Source organism: Papio anubis, chromosome 14 (genome assembly GCF_008728515.1).
Source record: "Papio anubis isolate 15944 chromosome 14, Panubis1.0, whole genome shotgun sequence".
Taxonomy (NCBI): domain Eukaryota; kingdom Metazoa; phylum Chordata; class Mammalia; order Primates; family Cercopithecidae; genus Papio; species Papio anubis.
This window is the reverse complement of record NC_044989.1, coordinates 99627147-99649909: the sequence shown is the minus strand read 5'-3', so window position 1 is coordinate 99649909 and position 22763 is coordinate 99627147. Positions and strand designations below refer to the sequence as shown.

Here is a 22763-nt window from a genome sequence, read left to right as displayed (position 1 = left end):
CAATCACTCTTCCTATCGGCTTGGTTTCACTGTCCTTATGGAATTTGTTCATTCTCTTCCTGCCCAATATCAACTATGTTCATTACTTTGAGTGTCCCTATGCTGAATATTGCCAGATCTCTGTCTCCAGTACAAAACTTTCTCTTGGCCTTTAGACCTGTTTATCCAAATTGGACTTCTCCACTTGGATTAACTGAAAACGCTTTCACATTTTATATGTCCAAAACTTAACCCATAATATTCTTTCTTAACTTGTTCCTCCACTCACCCTAGTGAATGGCTGCTGCATACTCCATTGTGTACCTCCAGCTGTTTTATGACATTGCATGAAAAGTGTTATTTCTCAAGCGTGAATACCTGTAGTATTCCTGTGATTCCCCGTAACTCTTAAGATAAAAATAAAAATTGCTGTAGCTTTTTTTTTTTTTTTTTTTTTTTGATATGGAGTCTGACTCTGTCGCCCAGGCTGGAGTGCAGTGGCACAATCTCTGCTCACTGCAAGCTCCGCCTCCCGGGTTCAGGCCACTCTCCTGCCTCAGCCTCCCGAGTAGCTTCCATCACCACGCCAGGCTAATTTTTTGTATTTTTAGCAGAGATGGGGTTTTACCATGTTAGCTAGAATGGTCTTGATCTCCTGACCTTGTGATCCACCCGCCTTGGCCTCCCAAAGTGCTAGGATTGTAGGTGTGAGCCACCACGCCCAGCCTGTTTTTTTTTTCAATGAAAGTAATAGCAAAAAAGTGATTACTTTTGCTCCAATCTAATAGTAGGGAGTGTTCAATAAGGGTATTGAAATATTTGCTCATTACTTTCTAAAGGATTCTGGGTTTCACATGAGAACATTTTCCTTCGGACACACACACAGCAACAACAATAACAACTACTTGCAATAAAAAGCATGTTCTTTTAAAGGATTGTTAAGCACCCTTGTGCTGGTTTTCAAAGGGAATGCCTCCAGCTTTTGCCCATTTGGAATGATATTGGCTTTGGTTTGTCATCAATAGCTCTTACTATTTTGAGGTATGTTCCATCAATACCTAGTTTATTGAGAGTATCTAACATGAAGGGATGTTGACTTTTATCAAAGGCCTTATCTGCATCTGTTGAGATAATCATGTGGCTTTTGTCATTGGTTCTGTTTATTTGATGGATTACGTTTATTGATTTGTGTATGTTGAACCAGCCTTGCATCCCAGGGATGAAGCTGACTTGATTGTAATGGATAAGCTTTTTGATGTGCTGCTGGATTCCCTTTCTCACTGCTCCTATTCAGTATAGTATTGGAAGTTCTGGCCAGGGCAATCAGGCAAAAGAAAGAAAGAAAGGATATTCAAATAGGAAGAGAGAAAGTCAAATTGTTTGTTAGCAGAAGACATGTGGTATGTTTATTAAACCACATTGTCTCAGCCAAAAAGCTCCTTAAGCTGATTGGCAAATTCAGCATAGTCTCAGGACACAAAATCAATGTGCAAAAATCACAAGCATTTCTATACACCAACAATAGACAAGCAGAGAGCCAAATGATGAATCAACTCCCATTCACAATTGCTACAAAGACAATAAAATACCTAGGAATACAGCTAACAAGGGATGTGAAGGACCTCTTCTAGGAGAACCACAAACCACTGCTCAAGGAAATCAGAGAGGACACAAACAAATGGAAAAATATTCCATCCTCATGGATAGGAAGCATTGATATCATGAAAATGTCCATACTGCCCAAAGTAATATGTAGATTTAATGCTACTCCCATCAAACTACCATTGAAATTCTTCACAGAATTAGAAAAAATTACTTTTAATTTTATATGAAACCAAAAAGAGCCTGTATAGCCAAGACAATCTTAAGCAAAAAGAACAAAGACGCGACCTGACTTTAAACTATACTACAAGTCTACAGTAACCAAAACAGCATGGTACTGGTACCAAATCAGACATATAGACCAATGGGACAGAACAGAGGCTTCAAAAATAACATCACACATCTACAATTTGATCTTTGAAAAACCTGACAAAAACAAGCAATGGGGAAAGGATTTCCTATTTAATAAATGGTGTTGGGAAAACTGGCTAGTCATATGCAGAAAATTGAAACTGGACTCATTCCTTACATCTTGGACTCATCAAGATGGATTAAAAACTTAAACATAAGACCTAAAACCATAAAAGCCCTAGAAGAAAACCTAGGCAAGACCTTCAGGACATAGGCATGGGCAAAGACTTCATGACTAAAACACCAAAAGCAATGACAATAAAAGTCAAAATTGACAAATGGAATCTAATTAAACGAGCAAAATAAACTATCATCAGAGTTAACAGGCAGCCTAGAGAATGCGACAACGTTTTTGCAATCTACCCAGCTGACAAAGGTCTAATATCCAGAATCTACAAAGATCTTAAACAAATTTACAAGAAAAAACAAACAATAACATCAAAAAGTGGGCAAAGGACACAAACAGACACTTCTCAAAGAAGTGTCACATTTATGTGGCCAACAAACATATGAAAAAAGCTTCACATCACTGATCATTACAGAAATGCAAATCAAAACCACAATGTGATACCATTTTGCCCCAGTCAGAATGGCCATTATTAAATAGTCAAGAAACAATAAATGCTGCCAAGTCTTTGGAGAAATCGTAACACTTATACACAGTTGCTGAGAATGTAAATTAGTTCGACCATTGTGGAAAACAGTGTGGCAATTCCTCAAGAATTTAAAACCAGAAAGACCATTTGACCTGGCAACTCCTTTACTGGATATATACCCAAAGGAATATAAATAATTCTACTATAAAGATACATGCACACATATGTTTATTGCAACAGTGTTTACAATAGCAAAGACATGGAACCAACACAAATGCCTATCAATGATAGACTGGATAAAGAAAATGTGGCACATATATACCATGGAATACTATGCAGCCATAAAAATGAATGAGATCATGTCCTTTGCAGGGACATGGATGAAGCTGGAAGCCATCACCCTCAGCAAAGTAACACAGCAACAAAATAACCAAACACTGCATGTTCTCACTCATAAGTGAGAGTTGAATATTGAGAACACATGGACACAGAGAGGGAAACAATACACACCGGAGGCTGTCAGGGGGTGGGGGGCAAGGGGAGTGACAGCATCAGGACAAGTAGCTAATGCATGCAGGGCTTAAAATCTAGATGACAATGACAGGCTGATAGTTGTAGTAATCCACCATGGCACATGTATACCTATTAACAAACCTGCAATTTCTGCATATGTATACTGGAACTTAAAGTAAAATTTTAAAAAAAGAACTGTTGGTACTCTCTTACCCACTATTTGTTTTTTATACCAGAGATGAGCAATATTTAATGTCATTAGTAGATATGATAACGGCAATAATTGCTTTTTACGAATCATTTTATATGCATCATATTGAATTATTTCAGTAATCTTATATAGTAGGTATCATTATCTCCATTTAACAGATAAAGAGACTGAGATTTAAAGAAATAAGATCGTATGTCCACGTGTGTTTAATTTGTAACTACCAGAATCAGGATTTAAACACAGACTAAAACTTCTGCCCCTGAAACCTGTGGCATTAACTGTGTTCTTTCATTGGCTTCCAAGCTTGTCACAGAACACATTGGCAAGCCTAGGTATTATCTTATTTTGCATTTGTCTTGCCTTCAGTTTCCATGTTGTAAACAATGTTTTTCTAAATGTTACATTTTTCACTTCTGGGTCTAGCACATGCCTAGTAAATAAAAACTTATTGATTCATTTGTTCTAGAGCAGGAGTATCTCCTCCACCACTCTTTGTACCTACCCCAATATGAGTGGAACATGGCCTCTTATTATAAAACACTTGTATTCATTGGCTTTTGGCAACACCACTAAATCACTCCCTCTCTCTTGCATTCTGTTCAGCTTGTAGATACTGCTTTGCTTTTTTTTTTTTTTTTTTTTTTTCTTTTTTTGGCTGAATCAACATGTGAACCTCATTTTGTAGGATTTGTTAAAAATATAATTAAAATGTTGTAGAAAGGTTTCGGCCAAATTGGCCTGCATCCTAGAACCCACTCTAAGCAAAACCTCAAGGAATATACGTTCATAGAAAAGGTTTGCTCTCTGGGATTCCCTCCCAGTTGCGTTAACCTGATATTTTGCTTATTCTGCTATGAAATTCCTCAGAGGAGTGAAACAGTAGCTTGCCTCATTAAGACTCATCATTTACAAGATGTTGACAAATGTTGGCATTTATCCTGTTAACGTAATAAATGTGAGAAAAATGACCATTTGGCATAGATAGTTCCATGCAAAATGCAAGCATGGTTAAGAATGAGGATGATTTGTTATGTCTAAGCAGCATCGTTCAGGGCTACGTATTGGGGTAAATATGTTTTGGAAATAATAATTATTTCTTCTTTGCCCACAAATATAATTTTTCTTTTTTTTGGCAGTGAGCAGGCAAGGTAGTTCAAGATATAATTAAAAGTTGAACTCAGAAAAACAGCTATATAAATCTCATTTGTTTATTTTTTTTTACTTTCATAAACTTTTGAATTTTTCTCCCTTTTAGAACCAAGCTATTATTTTTGCTTAATGTTTTAATGCTTGGTTATGATTTTCATACCATATGTGGTTATCTGACACACGTTTTTATGCTTCAATGTTATAATCCTTTAATTTTAAAGCAAAATAAATGACAGAAAAATAAGTATGAAAAAAATTACGAATAAGTAGTTTGATTTTGTTTTAATGGAAAGGATTTAACCTCTAGTAGTGAAAATATGTTGAGAATTTCATTTATTTAGATTTAAAGAATTTGAATTTGACAACACGCTTCTAGGGTTATGTATATGCTTATGCACACATACACACACTCATATTAGGAAACAGAAAAGTAACCCCTGACCTCCAGAAGTTGGCCCAGCACTCAAAGCCAGGCTTCAGTGTTGTGTGGAACAAGATTTCAGAAAACATCAACATCAGACAAGGCTATTCCATGATGGATCAGTACAAACACAAGACAACATCATGGTTGAACACAGGCATCATGAACATTGTCTAAACCACAATAATGACCAACCACCCCCTTGTCCTGGCTTGTATGAGTGACTACTGCTTCTTGAGTAATTAAGTACACCTTTGCCTTTATTTTATTTTATTTTATTTTATTTTTTTGAGACGGAGTCTTGCTCTGTCGCCCAGGCTGGAGTGCAGTGGCCAGATCTCAGCTCACTGCAAGCTCCGCTTCCCGGGTTCACGCCATTCTCCTGCCTCAGCCTCCCGAGTAGCTGGGACTACAGGCGCCTGCCACCTCGCCCGGCTAGTTTTTTGTATTTTTTAGTAGAGACGGGGTTTCACCATGTTAGCCAGGATGGTCTCGATCTCCTGACCTCGTGATCCGCCCATCTCGGCCTCCCAAAGTGCTGGGATTACAGGCGTGAGCCACCGCGCCCGGCCACCTTTGCCTTTATTTAGTTTTGCCTCTTTCTACAAAAGGTTTGTTAAGATACTCAATCACAGAATTGCTCTGGCTTCCTGACAGCACCCAATCCACCCCCAGCCCCACGTCCTGGAACTCACCCCCATGTCACCTAATCCGAACTTGAATTCTCTTTTTTAAAAACCTTTAAGTTCAGGGGTACATGTGCATGTTTGTTATATGGTAAACTTGTGTCATGGGGGCTTGTCGTACAGATTATTTCATCACCCAGGTGTTAAGCCTGGTACCCATTCGTTGTTTTTCCTGATCTTCTCCCTCCTCCCACCCTCCACCCTCTAAAAGGCCCCAATGTGTGTTGTTCCTTTCTATGTGTCCATATATTCTCATCATTTGGCTCCCCAAACCGCTGCTCCAAGAAATCAGAGATGACACAAACAAGTGGAAAAATATTCCATACTCATGGATAGGAAGAATCAATATTGATAAAATGGCCAATTTATAGATTCAATTTATAGATTCATAGATTGAATGCTATTTCCATTAAACTTCCATTGACATATAACTCTCTTCTAATACCCAACTACTGAGACATTCCATGGTTCCGTGTGGTGTGAGTTCTCTCTCTCTGCAATGAGCAACATATCCAAATTGTCAAATATAGGTAGGTGTTCTCTTGGTGGTCTTGGACTGCCGTGCATTAATAATATATAAGTGATAATATAATCACATTGCTTAGAAACAGAGGCAATCATATAAGAACCACTTTAAAATTAAATGTATATATTTGAAAATCTTTCTTCCTCCAAATTTCTTCAATCTGTTTTTATAATTCCTCAATGAGGTAAGTATTGATATAATAGTTTAACATACAGATTAAGATGAAAACGGTTAAGGGACTTAGTAGTTTACATTTAAAAGTAGCAAAGTGTCAGTGTGAATCCAGGTTTTCTGACTCCTCCCTCCAACCTTCATCTTAACATGTAGAACTGTATCAAACACTGTCCAGTTACTTAAAGCTTGTTGAACGTTATCCATTTATGTGTCTATGTTTCCAATAGATTAGATAGAAGCTCCCACAAGGCAGGGGCTAAGTCCAATGGATTTGCATTTGACTATTCCTAAGGCACATATAAGGTACTCAAAAACTTTTTGTTGAACTCAACTAAGGAATGAGTCAGAGATGGAAGCTATTCCTACTGGCAAAAGGAACAAAGTTCTAAGGGATCTAGACAAACAGATTCTTCTCAAGTTCATATCAGAAAGCAATTGTATTAGCAAATTTCTGTGTCCTAGTAACCATTCAGAGACAGAATCATTGTTCCCCTGGGAGAACTTGAACCAGTTAGAAAGGGTTCTACTCACAAGTTGAAATTCCGAGGCCAGCCAGGTGGGCTACCAAAACGGAAGGTTTGAAACAGGGGTGCAATGATGACTTACACAAAATCTTCTAACATCTGACTTCTCAGATGTTAAAAAAATGAAGAAAATTCAAAAATAGAGAAAAATCAGCACTGAAAATTAGGGGAGAGGTATAATCCAAATGCACGGTACGTTGAAAATGCCTGTTAGACTTAAGGGGTGAGATTAAATCAAGACATGAAATCAACTTGTCACTTCCCTCCCTATTAAAATAATAACCCCAATGAGAAATACACAGAGGGTGCTTGGGACCCCAGGCACATATCTTAGTTTAGAGGGGCAAGGATGGAAGAGAAAGCACATTTTAGGATAAACAAGGAAATGTCCACACATAAATACTGGTGATGTCTCTGATACAGTGATCAGAATGGTAAGGACACAGATATCTTCAGGATAATGAATCAATGTAGAATTACTGTTCAGAGAGCTTAGGGAAAATATACTTACACTATGATTATCAATATTTAAATATATAGATAGCTAAGAACAAAGTAAATGGACATAATAATAGTACTTAGATTTGGCTGATGGTGATATAAGAAAATATGCAAGAAGTATGACATAAATTAAAGTGTCACAAAAATCCCATGAATAATTCCAGTCCAGGCATTACTGCCTTCTTTTAAAATGTAACCTCTGCCCCAACTCCTGCCTGCCAAGGTAGGGTGAGCCCCAAAAAGTGAACTGGAGGCAGAGCAGTGGCTGGGTTCACTGGGGCTTCTTCTTTGACTTCACTCCATGTTGCCTTCCTCTCCCCTCTTCACTTTGCTTGATCCTCTGCAGGCTTAGACTTAGAGTATCTCTGTCAACCCATGTCTTTTCTTCCTGCCCACTGTCTTCTGGCTCACAGCTTGTCTCATCTGTGAAGCTGAGGTAGCTGTCCCTTGGCTCATCCTTGGAAACCTATCTGGAGAAGGACTGCTGCTCGCTATCTAAGCCTGGATTCTTCCCCTTCCACATTCATCCAAGCAGGTTGGAATAAAGCCAGTTGAATTAGAAAAGGAATGAGATTGCTTGCTGGTCTCAAATATGGAGTAATTACATCACATTTCTAAAAGATGTGCAAATCCCATTGAGATAGATATGCCACCTAAATGTAGACATATAAGTCATTTCACAGTACTATTCCAAGATGTCCTTAAATTTATAACATTTTCAAAATTGAGATAATCTCACAGTACCTGAATATTTTTATGATTCAAGTTTTAAAACACGGATGTACACTTTTGGATATAATAAAGGATATATGGAAAATCACTATCAGAAAGTGATATAAAAGGATTTTTTTTAACTATTAATGTCCCTGATAATAAAACATGTGACAGATTAAAATACAGTAGTTGTATACAAATATGTGATTTCTTTTAAATTGGAAACTATTTAACTGTTTGATTTAAAAATGTGAAGCAACATAGCAAGAGGCCTAATATGACTTAACTGTGCCACCACCCAAATCTCATCTTGAATTGTAGTTCCCATAATGCTCATGTGCTGTGGGAAGGGGGAGTGGGACTAAATTACCCAGTGGGAGGTAGTTTAATTATGGGGGCGGCTACCCTCATGCTGTTCTTGTGATAGTGAGTGTGTTCCCATGAAATGTGATGGAGGAAAGGGGCTTTCCTCCTTTGCTGGGCACTTCTCCCTGCTGTCATGTGAAGAAGAACATGTTTGCTTCCCCTTCCGCCATGATTGTAAGTTCTCTGAGGCCTCCCAGTCATACAGGAACTGTGAATCAATTAAACCTCTTTTCTTTATAAATTACCCAGTCTCTGGCAGTTCTTTATAGCAGTGTGAGAATGGATTAATGCAAGGCCCATTCAATGTTTATCTCACTGTATTTTAGCATGCCTAGGGTTAGATTATAAAAATATCCCAATACCATCACCATTTAAATGATGTTACTATTGTCCAGGATGTATACAAGTCTTGTTAATAATACTTTTACTTGCCATCCACACTTGCAATTTATTCTCAAATATAATTGGTGATGTAATAAATTAGAAGCAAGTAAATAATGCTTACTCGTCAAATCATATTATATACAACAGGGATTTAGAGTAAATGGAAGAGTTACTTGAATCCAGGCTTTTTGTGATATCCAAATGTGCTATTTTTATGGTGCTTTCAGACACTCCAGCAAGCAGATACAAAGAACCACAATACTGATAATGATTGTGAGTAATGAATTCATTTATCCATTCAGTACTTCATTTCCCTGGCAAGTATGTGGGTATACGTTCCCACTGCAAGGTACTTTGCTAGGTGTTGTCAGCAGATCAAACGAATGTGTATGTCCTGTTCTCAAAGACTAAATGATGTGACACTCAGGAAGCAGACCTTTGGCGTGCTCATTGTAAGCATTAATGGCTTAGTTCGTGAAGGTCTGAGGCATTTGGGAATTTTTACTCTCTTCGAGGATAAATTTGAGTCTTCTGATGGCAGAGCAGAGCAAGAAGCCAGTCACTTAGCAAGGGCCTGCGCTGATTAGCCCATTAGTTGCTATTATTCTCCTCAAGCTCACATCTTCTTTCGTTAAAGTCATCCAAGGTTACCATTCAATAAACTTATTAAGAAATATGAGGCTGGGCATGGTGGCTCATGCCCTGTAATTCCAGCATTTTGGGAGGGCGAGGCGGGCAGATCACCTGAGGTCAGGAGTTCAAAACCAGTCTAGCCAACATGGTGAAATCCCCTCTCTACTAAAAACACAAAAATTAGCCGGGAGTGGTACCATGTGCCTGTAATCCCAGTTACTTGGGAGGCTGAGGCAGGAGAATTGCTTGAACCCAGGAGGCAGAGGTTGCAGTGAGCCAGTATCGTGCCGTTGCACTCCAGCCTGGGTGACAGAGCCAGACTCCGTCCCCCCACTCCTCTAAAAAAGAAAAGAAATATAACAAAATTGTGGCATTCTCAACAACATGAGGCACTTGGGCTTTATGAGGACTTGTCTGTTAGGAGGAGGCCTGGGGGCTTCCAAATATTTCAAGGTGAACCCTATGGGCCCAGCTGTTTTCAGATCTGGAGTCTCTGTCTTAGCTACAGAGTGAGGAAAACTGACTCCTTCACAGATCATCTGCTGCCTCAAAAACTGGCCAGTGCACTTCAGGTCATTGTCCTTCTGGTGATGTTCTGGAAGTTTAATAGGTTGTGTAGCTATCCTGAAGCGACTTCTAGGATTCAGGGTCTACATGGCTAACTATGGAGCCAACCAAAGCCAATGGCTGTCTAGTAATGGATCCAGCCTCCCTAGTCACTTTCCCTTGAAGAGTTCTAGGCTTCTTTCTTTTTCTTAGCTGCCCACCTGAAGGCTCAGTGCTCTGGGCTTTCAGGTCTGGATTTTCTGTCTTAAATAGCCACTCATAGGAGAGTCTTTCAAGTTAATATAACCTGTAGTCAACCTGTTTATTCAGAGGGAATATGAAGGAAATTTTGTGGCACAGTGGGCTCCACTTCTCTTCATTCTAGAAAGGGTCCCTTTGAACAGGAGACACGTTTGAGACAGTTCTCACCTCAGCAAATATTTTCACTGGCATTTCTATGGGGAGTATATAAAAACAAATCCCAAAACACTTTTTATATTATTTTGAACATGTTTAAGTGCAGTTTCACTGGAAATTAATATTTCTGGAAATCTAGCTTTGAGTACTATCATCAAAGTTTAACCCAAAGGATTTTAGAGAGCTGTTGGCTAGAATAATCCATTTGTATCCACGAGAATAAATCTTCAAAAATAATTTAGCTTCTGATTGAATCTTTCTTCTGTGAATTTATCTCAGGATGCATTTGAGTTTTATTTTGGAAAACAATCTTTAAATAAATCTGAACAGGTAATACAAAATGATGGAAAGTACATTTCTGACAGCAATAGGGAATGCAGAGTTTCTCATCCTCAAGAAATACAGGCCTTAGATTTGCACTGGAGAAATGATCTAGTTTCAGAGGTAAGGTGTTTATGGAAATTGACATGTGAATATTTGCAAATTTGAAGCTTTGCAGAATAAAGTCACTTTATTTGTATACTCTGAAATAAATTCCTATTTTCTTTCATGCTTTTGTTTGCGTTCAGGAGATTGCCAACTTCAAATAAAAGACTAGCTACAGTGTTAGATTGTCTGATCTAACTCTAACATAGGAAAAATTGACAACCATGGTTTCAAAAAGTTCATTTTCTGCCTTTAGCCACAGAGAACAAGGCACCCTCCTGTAATCAAATATACACAAACATTTAACATCGGGTCTTTACACTATTTCCAGAATTAATGCTACTGTGTATTTTCAGGTGAAGGGATCATTTCATGAGTAAAATGAAGGCATATTGGAAATAAGGACTTGCATGATGATAGAAATTATAAAATTGTTCTAGTGCAGCATCCCTCCTGCTCTGCTTTAACGTAACATTTTGTAAAAAAATTTGATTACTATTAAAGTAAAATCTAGACAATAAATGGTTAGGTTTTCTGTTGACTGGCATACTTGTAGACCTCTTTGGTGACCTAAATTTGAACAAGGCTGGATTCTGATGGCTTAGTATGTTCCCCATTAAATATAAGAAAATCCAGTTAATTAATTAGCCCTTGGTGTTAAATGAGTTTTTTAAGCCTGAGAGATGAGGGGAACGTGGGATTTGTGGTGACTTGAGAGTGAACATTAATGATGTTGAACCCAGAGTGACTGTTAATATGGGCCACCTTGCAGCTGGGAGTCCAGTGACAGAGGGTGGGCAGGAGCAGCAGCAAGAGCTCACGGAAGGAGACAAGTGTTCACTTATCACAGATGCTGCCGAAGTCTCATTTCCTTTCATCTTCAACTATATTATATTGCATTTCATTGTTTTATTGTTTCCCCAGATATATTTTTAAAGTAGCAGGACAATCATTTAGTGTTCACATAGCATGCAACATGCTTATGTCAGTTTTTGCTTAATCAAAACCTAGACTAATCATGGCACATTCCAGAAGGAGAATAGATAGGCCTTTTCTATACAGTCCTAGGTCACAAGAAAGACAAATTTCTTGGCAAATTTACTAATTTACCATATATACCGACTTGGTAAGTTTACTTATTCTTTAGTAAAACCATAAGAAGCATAATAGGTTGATGGATTTGGGACATGATTTATTTATATTATTTCTATTTCTATTCTAGTTATCACAAGAGAAACAACACTTGACTATTGGGGAAGTACTCGATTTGTGTTTTAAGAGCTAACTAACTTACTAGGAAGAAATAACGTATTTTAGTTCCAATTGCCATTCTCATCTTTCACATATTATGACTATTATTTTATTCCTTTATATTGACATAGGTGAAAATTCAGAATCCATTCATTCAGCAAGCATATTAGATACTTATTCTGGTTTTTATGTTAATCTTTGTTGTGCAATTTTCCCCTGAATTTATTTTTTAAATACGGAGTATTGAGCAAGATGTTTCAGATATTTCAGAATCAGGTTAAACTCTTCTACTTACCAGAGCTCCTAGATTTAAGTCAGCCTCAACCTCTCCTCAGAATATCAGCTTCATAGAGACAGTGATATTTATCTACTTTTTCTCTTGCTGTTTCCCCACATGTACCTGCAACAGTGCCTGCTGCATAGGAGACCACTGATAATGTGTTTTTTCATGAAGAATCAACTCAGTCTCTCAATTTGCCACAACTCTGAACCTGTAAGTATTGTATTTTTCTGAGAATAATTAGTAAAGTAGCCTCAGTCAATGACAGCACTTGAAAGAAGTTGGAAAAGGCATTTATTCCTGTTTAACCCCTTTTTAAAAACACTAACCCCTCCCATTCTTACAAGGGCGAATTAAAGATACTCAATATATTCCAGTCTAGAAGCGAATTGTCTGGATTCAACAGTCCATTAATGGTAATTGAACAAAGTTAACTTTTAGTGTCTTTTTGAAGTAGGTATACATAACGTGTATCACAAAAGAGGTGAATTGTTAAGTGAGAGCAGATGAAGTTAAGATATTTAAATCAAGTTATTTTAGAGAACTCTTAAGCTAATTATGCTCAGAAAAGTAGCTGCTGTTTGGCTTATAAAAGATAGCACCTCTTTCAAACAGGTGTAGCTGGGGTAGGATGGTACACTTAGCATGCCCCCTCAGTACTCTGTGTGGCCACTTAAGAGAGATTTTAGAGATTTCCTAGATTGTCTCCAAAACGTTACTCCATTTTTGAGGGATTGCCTGAAATATCATTGATGGCACTTAAGCTTAAAGATTAATCCCTTGTTAAAATACAGATATCCATGGGAAGGATGACATTTTAAGCTGCTCCTGTCATTTTTATTTCATTGAAGGCAATGGCTAAAATCAGGTTTTGAGTGAGGCAATGAAATCAGAGATAACAAAGCCTTTGGATACTCAAGAGGGAAAAGCCCTTCTAAGGACACAGGCTTCCTATATCAGGCCTGTGGTCGGGTTGGCGTGAGTTCTGTCCTGGGGCTGAGTCCTGGAACACACAATCTAGATTTGTTTTTTCCCATTTCTTGGCACAACTATCTGATTAGATGAGGTTGAAAGTCCTTGCAAAAACTAAGGCAGTTCTCATTATTTTTTTATTTTAAAATGGTGTTTGGCCTTACCTTAATTAGTCCTTGTATTCAACAAGGACAGGAAGTGACCCAAGGAGATATTTATCTCCTCAGCCTTCTTCATCTTGCCTAGGGTAACTTTCAAGTAACAGCTACTAATACCGTACCACCTATTCCTTTTTAAAAATTGCAACCCTGGGAGTTCTATTCCTAAAGATTCACAATGTTTTAGGGGAAGATCCTGCTCCTGGCTCTAATGCTAGAATTTGTAATACTGCCATTTTTACTGAATTGAATGAAATGGCTAAAATCAGTTTCTAAGCGAGAACTGATATCGCTCATCTTTGATAAAACCCCAACACAATGGCTTGTTGTATTGTGAAATGGTTAGGAATTGAGTGATTATACTTTTGATCTATGAACACTCTTGAACATGTTGATTTTTACTTTGGTAAAACTGTGTTCTCTTTTTCAGGCCACAAGCTTTTCTTTCAAAAATGTATACCCAGCCACCCCCAAATAAATTCACCATTTCTATACTAATATTTCATATAAGGAACCTTGCCTTTTTATTTCAAAGGCAGTATTCTTCTATTTCTCCAAAGGTGAGTCAAAGATTAGAAATAAACATGTAATAACAGAAAACTCTTGGTTTGGGTAGACTCAGACGTCTGTGAGAATAATAGCACGAAATACTCTGGAAAACATTTATAATTCACCCTGTGTTATGCTGTGGTATACATCTAAGAAAAATACATACAGATTGAATCCTCGAAGTCAGAGAAGCTAAAAGACTCAGGCTTTACTTGCAAGAAATTTACAGTTACTGTGTGAATGACTGAAGTAAATGATAGAAATGATATTTCATAAATGAGGTTCCAATAAATAGTGATGTGGGAGTTTAGAAAAGAAAGCAAATATATTTTTTCTGGCTAAGAGATTTACAGAAGCAGTGAGTAGAAGGCTTTGTTGGGCTTCAAAGTTCACATATTTAAAATGTCCAGACATGGAGGAAGAGAACTTCAGGTGGAACAGAAACGTGGCAGTGGACAAGGGTGAGTGAAGATAGATGAGACGTGTTGTCCATTTTTCATGAGAATGAAAGCTCATTCATTATGAATGAGATGTGTTGACCTAACATTTGGAAGGACAGTAATAATTGCCCAGTCCATTAGTGTGCCCTTGGTGGTGTAGGCAATGGGGACAGGTCCTGGATATATTAAACAGGACAGAATCATTACAATTGTGCATTAGGAAATTTAATTCTACAAAGATGTATGGTAAATTAGAAAGGGGAAGAGTCTAATATTGGCAGTCCAGTTAGAAGGGCCTTTGAACAGCCCATTGAATATCTGGAATGTTGAATGCTAATATTAGGAATATTTCCAAGACAGAGGAAATGATAAGCAGACAATGATTTTATATGTGTGTGGAAACCAGTTGAAGGTAGAGTTACAAATAAGACTAGGACTAATAAGTGAGAGAATGGAGTGTAGACAACTGAAGATGGAACCTTGATTCATTTATATGAATCAGTAGATGGAGAGAAATGAGTTAAGGGATGTTCACCTTCCAGATGACATAGTACAAAAGTATGCACCAGTTACAATAGTGCATGAACCCTTAGTACTTAGTATCCTTTCCATTCATAGCTGCAAAAAAATCATACCATGCCTTGGTATTCTCACTCAATATAGTGTCAATAATCAGAGAGGTGATCACGTGAGCAACATGAGCAAATTCCATCTATTGGGTCCTGGAAACAGAGAAACACAACGAATCTTAACACAAATCTATCAGTATAATCTGAGTGTTAACTAAAGGTAATCGGGCAAGAGTAAATATGGTGGTCTGTAAACATGCGTATCTGCCACATACAATGTCAGGTAAACATTGTCACCTGGTATTAAAAACACTAAATATCCCCATAACATTAATTCAGCTACTGTGCATGTAGATTTTACCATGGACTCAACACATTACATGGTAAGAGCTTGTAAAAGATATCTGGGAACTTCAGAACAGAACTCAGAGCAATGTGAAATACTATCCAATCCAACATGGTATATTTCAAATGTGTGCATTTAGGGGACTCAAACGATAATTCTTTTTGGACTTTCCCAGTTCCCTGTTCCTCCCACTATCACAATCTATTTTTCTCAACTTTCTTTGCAATGTATCTGGGTTCCTGTATCAAAACCTTAACTCTAAGTGATCACATTATAATTGTGAAACTTAGGTTTAGTTTGAAGCTTAATTGTCAGTGCAACACTAACCATACAATGTAGTTTTATAACACAGACTTTTCAGAAATGATATAACTATAGTGAGAATAGAAAATACCTACCTCAGTGACTGAAAATCACAGTGGGAGTAAAAGTAGGTAGAGCTAGACATGTAAATGTCCCTAGCTAAAAATTTCAGGTTCTATTTCTAGATTGCTTTTGTCTTTATGATAATTCTTTCTAACAAGACTAGGAATCATTTTATTCAATGTGGATGCAGAGAATGACAAGGGATGGACCTCTTGAGATGACAGCCTGACAGCCTTTAAATCAAGGAGGATCTCTTTTTTAGCAAGCATGAAGATTAAACAGACTAATGAATCAGGGCTTTAGACCATCTAGTCCTGGGAGATCACATCAGAGTCCCATCAGCCACGGTCAGGTCAAGGAACATTCTTTCCTGTCAACTGGCAAGTCTCCTATTGTTGTGTTGACAGTCTTGCTCTTCTCTGGGAAATTATTCTACTTACTGGAGACAGATGCCGCAGCACATAATTTTATAGTTCTAAGGATCTAAAAGGTAAGCTTTCCTTAACCAGTGTAGTTGGGGGAAAAATGTGGTTGTATGTATTTTATATTCTGGAATTAGTTTCTTTCCACCATATGTCAATTTTATTTTTGATAGAGAAATTTTTATTCTACTTGTCTAAATGTTCTCATAAAAAGGAAATATCCAATGTGCTAGGTGCCTTCAGAGTTTCCTAGAAATTCCTTGATCTGTCACCATTCAGTGGACATGAATGTAAATTTTCAGAGACTTAAAGTTTTCAAGAGGGCTCGGAGTCAAATTCCTCCTCACCTCCCAGTTATATCTCTGGATTAATCAAAATTCATGGCGCAGTTCTTTTGAAGTTGTTAATTTTATTTGAAACAGTCATATATGCTCAGTACATAGGGAAGCATAAATGCAGACTTTTTTTTTCTTTCCTCTTTCCAGCTAGTATTATTCTGGAAAACAAAATTATGTAAAAATAGCACTGAAGTTGCAAAGCAGATATTAGATTTTTGTTCTAAAATGAATCTCGATGATGCTTATCTTAATGAATAGGAGATAGGAATTTCTTTTAATTAAACAATTCATTGTTTCAATTAAACAAACTTCGTTTTGTTTCATTGCCATCCTTTAAGTATGGGCAACTTTTGTCTTCCACATTCTGCTATTTCCTGTTGCTTCTCTGCTGACATTTCGCCAGCAAACAGAATAGCAGGCTATGAGTGTGCATCACCTAGTTTTAATACAATATTAGTATCTGATCTTTAACTCATTAAATGACAAGACTCGCCATCTTTGACTTGCTGCTATTTAACATTGCAGACCTGTCTCTAATAGCTGTAACACATATTACTCACTGAAACATTCGTGAGCAGTAAGCATGACAGAATAAGAATTAGTTTAGCAGGAAAAAGCAAAATGATTTCATTTCCAGTGCAGAGATATATTTCTGCACTTGCTGTGATCGTATTTCTACATCACAACTATTGATTCAGGGGTTGCTTTAAACTAATCTATAATAATTCTATTCGTTGTTACTCTACGTTAACATGTAAATATACATATTAATTTAAGAATGCAGATACAGACGCTAAGATTTCAACAAAAATTATTAAACATTTTTAAAATTTGCTTTTCCCTTTTTTGAATCCACAGATGCTTTTAATGAATTGGTGCTTGGGTACTGAGCCAGTTTTAACTCACTAGAGGCCTGTGTCATTTATTTTCTTGTTTAACCATGAAAAGAACATCAAAAGAGTGGCTCAAAACCAACCAACCAACCAACAAACAAACTCACCCCTTTTCAGGTCTCCATAGAGATTTATGTCCACTCAATGAGCTTATTATGTGGTAAGGGTTGTTAGAGATTCCAAAGAAGCAGAAGTCACGGCCTCTCCCCTCGAGTATTTGTCATGTTGCAGGGAGATGTGAAATACACACATGAAATAACTACAGAACACACGCAAGTCAGCATATTAATAGTGTATGATATTACAGAGCGGATGATATAAATAAATTTTGAAGTAATATAAAGTAAGGGAAATTTTGCCTTGTCCTGTGGTCAGAGAAGAAAGGAAACTATTAATGTAATCTCTGAAGGAAATATACATTTAGGCTTGGCGAAGTGAAGTGAGGATGGTGATCAACAGTTAGAGGTCTAGTGTGAGTTCTTGCAGAAAGGCCCAGCAGAAGAAGGAAGGCAGGCCCAGGAGTGAGCTCTCTTCATCTTCACCTGGAACCTCTTTGACGCTGGATAGGCTGACGGGGTTTATGTGCCTCTTCCCTCTCACTTGGGTTGCTGCTTGTTTTTCTGGAAATTATGTGTTCTTGGGGATTCTTTCTGCGGCTCTCATTTACTCCATAGTGTGACAAGAGTGTGCCTGGTGGAAAGCAATACAGATTGTAGGGCCATCCAGCGACTCTGCCATGCTCGTACTTTCTGTTCCCCTGGACACCTAAGGCATACTGGATGGCATCCGACTGCCCTGCCATTGAGATGAGTCAGCTCTGCTCTGAACACTCCCTTATTTAGATGACATCATGCCGAGTGGCATACATGGTTGTGGCTGTGCAAGAAAATCATACATGACCTGCGGTTGTGACAAGCAGTGGCGAGAGCACTGGGAAGGAGCCATGGAGTTCTAGCTCCTTCTACAGTGAGTCAATCCTTATCTTGCAGAGACCTCATTTTCCTCATAGAACCTAAGGAGGTTGGGCTGCAGTATCACTAAGGTAACTTTCAGAAATTATTTTCTATTATTTTAAATTTGTTCCAAAGTGAGAAACATTAATAAGGCAAAGGATATCTTCCCAGCACGATACTTAATTCATGAAGAAGTAAAATAAAGTACAAATCTTTAGCCAATGAATTTGATGTAGTCTCTTCCCTATGTCTACCACCATTTGAGCAGGGAAACCTATAAAATCCAGGCCAGTATCAGTGCCATCATCCTTAGCCAGGGGTTTGCAGTAATTTCTCATGGATATGGCTGGCTTTTCAGATGGACCTGGTGAGGTATTGCACTCCCCAGCAAGAGGAGGCAGCTGGGAATTTGGATTTGAGGCACAGAGAGAACAAGGGTCTGGAGATAGAAATTTGCGGTTCTTACAAAAATTGGGCTTCTTGTAGAATCTGACCTTAAAGACGTCCTACTCTGCTTCCTCCATTAGGGAAATTGGAGGTTAAATAAACTGCTGTATCCACCTAGTGAATTAGTGGTAATACTCAGAAACCCAGATTTTAGTCTCCTGATCTAGCCCACAGACAGTACTTCCATTTAATTAGTCAAATTGATTGAAAACTTAATTACACATAATCCCACACAAAAGGGAGTTATGGTAATCACACATGCAAAGCTTCAGGGATGTAAAGGAGAGGAGGGCCAAGCCGATGATAGCCAAACGACTGGGGGAGCAGAATTCCCATTGTAGCCACCTTCTCTTCATGGGGGAAGCACTTAATAAAGGAATGTGGGTTTTCTGGTTGTAACATTTTATAAGGTAGAATTAAAAACATGAGACAAGGTTTCAGGTAAAGTGGAGAGTGTCATTAAAAAAATCTTCTAGAGGAAAATTCCCTTAACTCAGACTGAATCTGCTAGAGAACTGGTTACGGTAACCTAGCTTGGACATTCTCAGGTAAGATACGAAGCTTGCTCAGATGCCATTAGGAGATATCCAGATATTCTCAAGCCCCCCTCCCCAGTGTTCTTATGATGCATTCATACCCTCACTGTGGTGTTTATCGTAATGATTTGGGAGACAGCCTGAAGCATCTTGTAACTTGGAAAAATAATTCTCTTAGGAAAGCCAGTGAGGCCACAAATCTGAGGATTCGAATTTCCCACACCAAATACAAAATGAAATAGAAGATTATCATATATAATAAAACAAAACATTGGCTTGTGTCTCTTTTCCTTTCACATGAACACAAGCTCTTACCAACAAGCAACCAAAACCTTGAAGTCTGAAGGAGGAAGCAAAAACAGTCTTTGTCTTCACAATGCTTTTACCACCTATTCATGACTTAATTTCTAAAAGGTTTCCAAAAAGTGTTTTTACTTTTGGCCAGGCATGGTGGCTCATGCCTATAATCCTAGCACTTTGGGAGGCTAAGACGGGTGGATCACTTGATCCCAGGAGTTCGAGACCAGCCTTGGCAACATGGTAAAACCCCGTCGCTACCAAGGCTACAAAAAGTACTCAGTCTTAAAATAAATAAATAAATAAATAAATAAATAAATAGTTTTCTTTTTTAAAAAAATTGTTTTTATTCCAGAATAATTATTAATCGCTTTTCTTACAATGTTTCTGCAGAAATAAAATTATATTATACAGTCTTCACACTTGGTAGCTCTATCTAAAGACTGCCAAATTAACTACTTGGAAAGTTGGATCATAATGAATCGACTTTATTGTGAGGCATATCCCTAATCAAACCACACACAGAAACACACACACGCACACACACACACACACACACCCCAGAACATAACACTAGGTTGGCCCTACTTATGTGTTTCTTTTTTGTTTCTACCCACTGAATTTAGTAAAATAAATTTGCTTAAGCATATGATGTTAACTAAGAAAAAACAAAACTAAAATAAAAACACATTTTGGGGTAGGATTATTCTTTTTTATTAGTTTGTTTCATTCTAGATATAGGAAAAAATAATTAGAAGTTATAATTTTCCTAAAGTTAAATACAAAAATGATTAATAAAGATTTAAGGGAAAAGTAAATACAACTTTCTATTCTCCACAATCTACATCTCATCAAATTCACAGCAGAGATAACTGAATATACCAAAGATTTTTAATTGGATTAGCCATTGATATAATCTCTTGAGTACATTCATTTGACAGATGAAGGCTTTGTCTGTCAACTCAAAAGAAAATATTACCCTGGAAATGTTAAGTTGAGAAGCATTTCAAAACCTTCCTTTATTCAAATTGTAGCAGACTGTTTTGACAAGGAACTGCAGAGAGTATTTCCAGGCAATAAAGGGCCAGGTCTTTTTTCTTCTTAGGAGAAAGGAGAAAGGGAGAAGGATTGTCATTTATCTTCATGGACATTTGTCTTGCCAAGACATTAATTTTTTTTGGTACATAGTTCATAAGTACATAATGTATTTGATGATGGTGGTTTTTTAGAAGCTACGTTAAATTCTCCTCTATGGCTAAAGATACCAAAATACATCCATAGATCTTGTCCAGGGTGGATATCTAATCTGGCTAAGTGAGATGACTTTTAAAGTAAATATATATGTTTCCTTCTTTTGATAGAAACAGTGTTGTAGCTTTTTGGATTGTGTGAAGACTTAGGACCCTGAGTTTAAGCTTCCAAATTAAGAAAAAAGCAAAAGGCATATACTGCTACTAGCGTGTATTAGGCCCTGAGCATCTGGACTGTGTGCATGTCGACTGTCTCTGTAGAAGGAATCTTTTCAATGTAACACCACTGTTGCCATCAAAAAATCCTTCCCACCTCTCAGACCATTATAGTAGTTTTCTATTGGTCCACAATAAATTACCACAAACTTAGTAGCTTAAAACACTGCCCACTTATTATCTGTCAGTTTTTGGAGGTCAGAGGTCCACACAGCATAGCTGGGTTATCTGTTCAGTGTTGCACAAGCCTGAAATCAGGATGTTGGCAGAACTGCATTCTCATCTGGGGCTCAAGGCCCTTTTCTAAGCCCATTCAGGTCACTGGCAGAATTCAATTTTTTTGTGTTGGAGAACTGAGGTCCCTGTTTTCCTGCTGACTGTCAGCCTGTGATCTCTCAGCTACCAGAGGCTGCCCTTAGGTCATAGCCACGTGGCTCTCTGACTCCTTTATAGAATAGCATCTTACTTTAGAGCCAGCAGGACAGTTTTTCTTCTGTCTGCCAAGATGGAGTTGTATAATGTAACTCAGTCACAAGAGGGGCTATCCCATCATGTTCACAGGCACCCACACTTAAGTAGAGGAAGTAGTACAGAGTGTGCACACTAGGTGGCAGGCATTTCAGAACTCTGCCTGCCATAGCCATGTGCTATCTTAGGCATATTCCTGGCCTACCGTTTCTCACCAACCCATCAGTGTCAATGCGGACTAGCATTCCAGGGGAGATGTGGTGGAGATGTGCTCCAGCCTTGTCCCCAGTGCTCTTGCTATGTGTAGTCCCTAGATGATCTCATCCTTATGTGATTGTAAACTACCATCAACCTGTTGGTGACCTGCACATCTATCCGCACTTCAAACCCACTCTTCTCTCATAAGCTATCAGTCTCTACACTTCCAGCCTGATGGCCTGTCCACCCTGGAATCCCTTCAGCACCACAATTTTCCCAGATGCCAAAGGACACTCTGTGTAACGTCTTCAACCTGTTTCTAATTTCATAGTCTGTCTCTTAGTTGGTGACACCATGTATAATACCTAGAAGCTTGAAATGGCATATTTGTTCTTACTTCTTCAAGCTTCTTATTTTAAACATTACCAAGTTATGCTAATTTTAGATCATAAATTGTCCTAAAAACTCTTCTCTTGGTCTTTCTGCTGTTGTCCTAAGTAAGACCCTCATCACCTGTCTACTTAGTCTTTCAGCCTCTATCTTCTGCAATAAAAGGGTCCCTTTCATTTGTAAAGAAGATCATGAAACACTGATACTTAAAAACCTCAATGGCTCCAGAGTCCTAAATGAAGGACTGCAACTTTCTTTACAAAGCATCAAGGCCTTCAAAGACCTAGAATTTGCCTATAAAGGGAGTTTCACTTTCTCATTTCTGTGCCTCTCATGTACTTCACAGGAGGGATTAGAGTAAAACTTTCTCATTCTTGTATAAATCATGGTATAATAATCATCTTCATATATAATTGCCAATAAATATTTTCAAATATTTACTGACCCTGAACATGGATGTTTCATGTTTTTGTCATCATTTTAAATAATAAACCAGTTCATTGAGATAATTTAATAATTAATTGGTGTCACTTTTGTAAAAATTACCTTTTAATCCAATAGGAGTAAGCCTTTGAAACAATCCTTGATGGTAAGTAGGACCTGCATATTCCGACACTCTCATCTGAGCTCTTAACCTCCACCTTA

General features: G+C 37.9%; 1 long non-coding RNA gene across 3 annotated transcripts in view; it reads left to right on the top strand.

The window, feature by feature from the left end:
- Positions 1 to 5906: 5906 nt before the first annotated feature.
- Positions 5907 to 22763, top strand: part of LOC103877175 — a 28869-nt gene continuing 12012 nt past the window's right edge. Inside the window, exons 1-5 of one of the 3 annotated variants that reach the window (XR_002516801.2) lie at positions 5907 to 6984; positions 7707 to 7828; positions 12440 to 12523; positions 13871 to 14000; positions 15901 to 18405. This is a non-coding gene — a long non-coding RNA (uncharacterized LOC103877175). The remainder of the gene's footprint in view (positions 6985 to 7706; positions 7829 to 12439; positions 12524 to 13870; positions 14001 to 15900; positions 18406 to 22763) is intronic. The other 2 variants (XR_636763.4, XR_002516802.2) reach the window with 2 other exon arrangements.